This window comes from Adiantum capillus-veneris, chromosome 1, assembly GCF_014529385.1.
Source record: "Adiantum capillus-veneris isolate H3 chromosome 1, ASM1452938v2, whole genome shotgun sequence".
NCBI classification, from domain to species: domain Eukaryota; kingdom Viridiplantae; phylum Streptophyta; class Polypodiopsida; order Polypodiales; family Pteridaceae; genus Adiantum; species Adiantum capillus-veneris.
Genome location: NC_140931.1, coordinates 184,184,471 through 184,191,344, shown reverse-complemented (window position 1 = coordinate 184,191,344; position 6,874 = coordinate 184,184,471). Strand labels below are relative to the sequence as shown.

Genomic DNA, 6,874 nt, shown 5'->3' with positions numbered 1-6,874 from the left:
CTACCTTGTTGCTGATGACCTTATTGATGGTTGTAGATATACGCACTTTGTATCGCCTACTGAAGCTGAAACGTGATAAATATCGTTAACCTAAACCTATTAAACATCTCATCATTGCCATATCCTGATGTCATAACATAGTTGTTAATCAATGTTGCATAAGAGATAGAAAAAGAACAAGGATAAGAGAATTTTAACGTCGTGTGAAAGTAAGGTTATACCCCCTGGTGTTGTGCTGATCGGTGTTGCACGTTTGTTGTTGTTCTAGCAACCACGTCAACAGGGAGCTTTTCTGTTGCACATCAACAAAGAGTTTTTTTAACAATGGTATTGAAAAGCAAAGTTCGTTGTAGCAGAGCGACTCTGAAGCAGAAAGCTTTCACTTGTAGGTAGAAGACCAAACATCGTAGGTTCGCGACTTGTAGAGTTTTTTAACAATGGTACTGAAAAGCAAAGTTCGTTGTAGCAAAGCAACTTTGAAGCGGAAAGCTTCCACTTGTAGGTAGGGGACAATAGGGCAGGTTCATGACTTGTAGAGTTTTTTAACAATGGTACTCAAAAGCATAGTTCATTGTAGCAAAGCGACTCTGAAGCGGAAAGCTTCCACTTGTAGGTAGGGGACAACAGGGCAAGTTTGTGACTTGTAGGTCTATAGGTCCGTACTGGCAATGATAAGCTCCAAGTGAATTTTATAGGCTTTGACAAACACCAACGATGATAAGCGAACACAGTAGCACTGAGTTGAAAACGCAAGTGATGAAAAACACCAAGTGATCATGATCCCCTTCATCTAGTTCTGCTACATGTCAAAGATCATTATCAAGAAGCTTCAATATCTCATTAATTGGCATCAACAATGCAAATTCTATAGCATTGGCATAAGAGTCTACTAGCTTTCATCAAAACCACCAATAGCTTGGGTGAAGCTAGACCAAGGGAGCTATCTTTTTCTTCATTGCTTCAACTCTACTTGTCGGTGTTGAATGATAACGCTACAAGTATACTAGCCATTGCAAATGTGTGTGACTATTTGATTGCAAGAGCCTCGCAAGTAATTGCCGCAACCTTATCATAGGTGCTAGCTTTTGGCGAAGCCTCGACTATAAATTGTATGCAAAAAGCTACAGAGTTGGAAGAGCGTGCAACGTAATCGTAAAGCAAGCAAATAGTGGCATATGAAAAGCCTCTAAGATGCTTATTATGAGGTTCAATATCTGACGTAAGATATGTGGGCAACGTGGAGGAGTGTGAGGCTTTATTGGACAAAATTGGCTTAGGCCAACCAAGTAATGAGAGAATCAACTAATAGTATACATCTGCTACTTTCCATTAATAGTAGTATGTAGAGCATTATTAACCAAACAAATTCAAGCTCTAACCAAAATCTGCTTACTAACTTGTATAATCAATTTTCATTCAGCTTCATAAAGCCCTCTTTTTTGCTTAGTGGGGCTACATTACAAGAATTGATCCTCCTAAAACTATGAATAGTACTAATCATAAGGGGCTCATAGCCATGAAATGGAAGTTTCTCGCTACAGAAATTAGTTTAGTGGTATGTAGAAGACAAGCTCCAAAACAGCATGAAGCTACTAATAGCCCATCCCTTGTTTCCATTGAATTTATTTTTTCAATCAGTCATAGGCTTCTACGTGTTTAGCCGATGGAATGCCATGAGTTCAAATTTCTAGCAATGAAGTTTGTAAGGTCCTGCTTCGAAGCAATATTTAAGTTTTGAAACGTTTTGGTAAATAAAACTCAAATAGAGGCAAGGAGTGCTAGAAAAGCAATATTAGCATAGGTAAGCATTCTACTTCAGTCAGTTTTTGAAAATCCTAGTTTAGTTCCACCAGGCTGTTTACTAGAACATATCAAGACCATGGAATCACTTTAGTAAGAAAACTTCAAGGAAAACCATTGCCCATAATGACAGAGACCAGAAATACAAATAATAAGCTAATGCAGAGCCTACAAGAGAAATGATCCTTTGCTAAACACGGAAATGCAGAGCCAAATCTGGAAGATTTAGGGGAATTTTATAATACAAGAGAAATCAGCATCTGGTTTATACATCGCAACTTGAAGCTCAAGCTCGAGTGTGTCCCCACGAGTTAAAAAATACTCACCCACATATCTTTCTGCACAATTTGTTGCAACACTAGCTGTGTGTTGATGTTTGCCTGTGAAGGCACTCAAAAGCCCATTGTGTGTGTCTGCTTGCAACACCACTCCTGCAATACGGGTAAAATCGTGGATAGTCATCTTCTGGACAGGCTTCACAAAAGTTAATGCAACTGCTTTCAGCTCCTTCAGGCATGAGAACTTTCAATTTCTACAGAAATATCCTTCTAGCACATTTCCTTTCAAGTTAGACGATTGCTTATAATGCTGAAGCGCATTTGTGGGTCTGCCACTAGTTGCAACACAAAAGAAACAGATCCGGTATGTCACTGCCGGAAGCTCAAGCCTGTGAAGGTCGGTGCTACATCTTTTGAGTCCTCCACGAGGTTCTAGTTGCAACAGCCACTTGGAATGCTTCAAACTACAAGGACAGAAATAAACTGTCCTATAATACGAGGTCCTCCAGCTAGTGTAGACATTCAGCTCATTAAATGACCTCAATGTTGATGAGAGAGGCACACAAGATGCGCACTGTTGCTCACCTTCTGCATAAGGCACCGTTTCTTCACAGGAATATTTCGTTTATACGCCATTGATCTCATGAGCAATCATGCTATTTGTCTTCCCATAGCAGCCTCCCCCGTAACTCTACATGAAAAACAAAAGAATCATACTGTTCGTCTGTTGCACAAAATCCATGTATCAAAGCACCAAAAAGACAAAATGTATCTATACAACAGCCTGCACTCTTTAACAAAAGAAAGAGTTTTCTTTTCCAGCCACCCTTGAAACAGGTTCAGTGTCACACATGATAGATAGTAAACACACACCAAACCTAGACATATTGGCCGACAGCAAAACAAATTGCTCCCTACATGACAAAACATGATGCTAATAGAATCCAGCATGCATGTTGGAGAAAAAACGAGGTAAGGGACTATCGGGCACTCTTACATCATTGCCTATCAAGGCTAAACCTCTCTTTCTATGTGGCTCAACAAGGCGAACAACATGAAACTTACCCTTGCATTGCATGTCTTCAGACATACTACTGTGCAAGCAACATGAAAGAATATCTGAGAGGGATGAAAATAACCATCCAAGACACTGGGGCGTAAATTCCTAAAAACAGGTTTTGTTTAGGAGACGTACATTCCTTCTGTGAAATCTGCCACAAGGCTATCAAAATCTTAACAGTTTTGGGGCTGAATGATGCTGTATACATCTGAAAATGTGGCTGCAAAATTTGTACCATGTAAATGTATGTAAAGAATCCAGTTAAGGTTTAAATGATTTCGTTTTAAGCTCTTCTCAAGTTTAGAAGTATGCATGTCATCACAGAGACAAGGTTTTGTGGTGAAGAAGCATTGCTTTCTGCTGCCCATGATAGCAGGTTAAGAAGCCTGCATTGACTGAAAATCCCATTTTAGGTTTGGGAGATCTACCTTGTCTTTTGACAAGCCCTCAAGATACTGCCACAAATGTCACGAGGACGTGGCAACTGCTAACCTTAGTTGTTGGTTTCTTTCCAATGATTTTTGTTTAATTTTTGAGACCCTCTTTTTGAAGTTGCAAATGGTCAGACATTGTATGGCCAATGTGAACGGTAGTTTCACCCGCAGATAGGAAGTTGATCGGCACTGGAACTCGTAAAGTAAAAGGATGTCTAGGCTCACTTCAAGATCATGTAGGTCCCCCCGTCGCACTTAGCAAGTTGGTGGATACTAGGAAGTGAACTCAATAAAGGCATAAAGTCAAGGTGGGATCACCAACAAAAAGTATCCGACAGTTGGGCCACATTGCACTTTTGGATGCGGTCCCAATGAGAATAGATGGTCAGATGACCAATGGGAGCAGGAGCGCAACGGAATCATTCCCTAAAATTTAGGGAATTGCTATTTTGGGCCGTGAAATGTGTTCGCGTCATTACCTTCGGAATGACAAGGGGAACATTTTATCACTCTGCTACAAAGCCAACTGATGCACCAGTTGATAGATTTTTAAGCAGGAAGCCCAATGCAGGGAAATTGATGTATGAGTGCCAAGTGACACATTTTGGTCAATTTACCAAGTTTGGGAGAACAGAACTCGTAACTGACTTTTTTGGAGCAGTTTTGGAGGCTGTTAACACTGATTTTCAGCCATTTATCTCCATTTTTGAGCTTCCCATGACTTTGCCTAGGACCAAGGAGCTCATTTTCAGCATTGGAAGGCATCAGATGCGTGTTTATAGGGCTGTTTTGCTGCGTTTTCAGCGATACGCAGGTTTTGGCAACCATGGAAATCTTCCCCTTTTTGCATCTATTTGTTCATAGATGCATTACAGGTCAAGGGCAAAAGAGGGGGCGCTCGATTTATGCTGGGAGGATGCTTCATTGAGAACATGTCACAGGTTAAGAGCTATGGAGTGCTTACTTTCCCTCTCATGTACAGTGTGGTGCTAGGAGTGATGTCCTGCACGCTACACACTGCTCTCTCTCCCCTACGTGTAGTTATGTGATGCCCCACAAGAGGGCTCTTCATTTGACTGATGTACAGTTGTGTGAGTTCATGCTTTTGTGCTGAGGCAAGAGCCTCCTTGAGCAGGAACAGGGGTAGCTAGCTGCTACTCCAAAGCCGGCACCGGTGAGGGTCATAACCTCACCGTACAGGTGCAAATTCAGCGCTGTGTAGCGCAGAAGATTGACTGTTTTTCAGCCATACGGACGCCAGAACCATTGAGAATAGTTCTCCACTGGCAAAGGATAGTTAGGGGACTGTTTGAGGCTGAAAACATGGCAAAAACCAATAAATACAGCGAGCTGAATTTACTGTTTTTGGGCAGGAATCAGAGGGTTTACGCCAGTGCAAGTGAGATCCAACAGGGGAATTGATTTCGCGCAAGTTTTGGGGCTGTTATGCTGCCGAAATGTGGCCAAATCAGGTAGTATCTAGTGTGATACAGGTAAAGGATTCCCAAGACCTTACTTTGTAAATTTACCCTCTCAAAGTACAAAGAAATACCAAAAGGGGCGCCAATTTTGTCGGTGTCTGCTCGGGGCATTCTAGCTTCCGAGGCGTGTGTGTATTCAAGTGTTAATTCCCGTCGCAGGTTCTTTTTGCAAAGTGCTCTGTGTGTATATCTAAAGTAAAGAATTTCGGGTGAAAGTCAAAGCCTACCGCCCCACCATGGGCCGGTTCCATGGTTTCGATGCCGGGACATCAATCACTTTTTCCTTAAAGAGTGAGCCTCGGTTGTTTTGGGTAAAGACACAGAGTGCAGGACGCGGGATTATACTATGGCCGACAAAGGGAAGGGCATTATGGAAGAAGGTTCCTCTTCACAGGACAGACAGGAAATTCCGCATGTTCGCCTTGCGAAAAAGTGGTCAAATTAGGACTGATTTTCTGCTGCGTTTTTAGGGTTTGCAAGTATGAACCAAGATGAGATAAGGAGAGGTCTCACGGTGGTAGATTGGCCACTAGATCTCCTGCAAGAGTGATGTGGGTTTGCCAGGTGACACGCTGCTTGCCGATTCTCTGAGGCGATTGCTTGGATTCTATGACGCATTGGTAAATCATCTTGAAATTTGAGCTTGCTTGGTCGTGGGTGGTACATCAGTGTTGTGGAATTATGCTCGTTTGCAACGGCAAGAGCCTCTTGCACAGGTAAAAAGCTAAGGGACAGGTTGCAAGATGCTATGTGGTGAAGTTCGAGAACTATCCACCTATGGATGCAAAGTGGATGGAAGAGCATGAACTGTCAGAGTAACCAAATGTATTGCAGCTTTACCTTGAGGCCTTTGGGTTACAACCTATGTATGTCCCAACCCAACGTGTGCAAAGGAGGGGTAATGATAGAGCTAGCACATCAAATGTACTCATGGATGCAAAGTGGATGGAAGAGCATGAACTGTCAGAGTCACCAAATGTATTGCAGCTTTACCTTGAGGCCTTTGGGTTACAACCTATGTATGTCCCAACCCAACGTGTGCAAAGGAGGGGTAATGATAGAGCTAGCACATCAAATGTACTCATGGATTCAGTGCAACAGCACTGTACAGTTTGACAAAAGTATGAAGGTCTCATTAAGTCATTTGTACATATGTTTTGACAGTCTTTCTTGCGGATACATGCGATGATAAAAGGGTGCTTACCACACAAGATCATCTATGGCATGTATTTATGATATGCAATCGAGGACGTTTGCGATTTCAAGAGGGGGGTATGTCACGAGGACGTGGCAACTACTAACCTTAGTTGTTGGTTTCTTTCCAATGATTTTTGTTTAATTTTTGAGACCCTCTTTTTGAAGTTGCAAATGGTCGGACATTGTATGGCCAATGTGAACGGTAGTTTCACCCGCAGACAGGAAGTTGATCGGCACTGAAACTCGTAAAGTAAAAGGATGTCTAGGCTCGGTTCAAGATCATGTAGGTCCCCCCGTCGCACTTAGCAAGTTGGTGGATACTAGGAAGTGAACTCAATAAAGGCATAAAGTCAAGGTGGGATCACCAACAGAAAGTATCCGACAATTGGGCCACATTGCACTTTTGGATGCGGTCCCAATGAGGATATATGGTCAAATGACCAGTGGGAGCGCAACGGAATCATTCCCTAAAATTTAGGGAATTGCTATTTTGGGCCGTGAAATGGGTTCGCGTCATTACCTTCGGAATGACAAGGGGAACATTTTATCACTCTGCTGCAAAGTCAACTGATGCACCAGTTGAGAGATTTTTAAGCAGGAAGCCCAATGCAGGGAAATTGCATG

General features: G+C 42.3%; 1 protein-coding gene across 4 annotated transcripts in view; it reads right to left on the bottom strand.

Annotated features, from left to right (window-relative positions):
- Positions 1-2,013: 2,013 nt before the first annotated feature.
- The window catches only part of OTP51 (endonuclease), a 30,555-nt gene continuing 25,694 nt past the window's right edge, over positions 2,014-6,874 (bottom strand). For 2 of the 4 annotated variants that reach the window (XM_086524331.1, XM_086524339.1), the window contains exon 4: positions 2,014-2,769. The gene's annotated coding sequence lies outside the window, so the exon portion shown is untranslated. The remainder of the gene's footprint in view (positions 2,770-6,874) is intronic. The other 2 variants (XR_015189726.1, XR_015189727.1) reach the window with 2 other exon arrangements.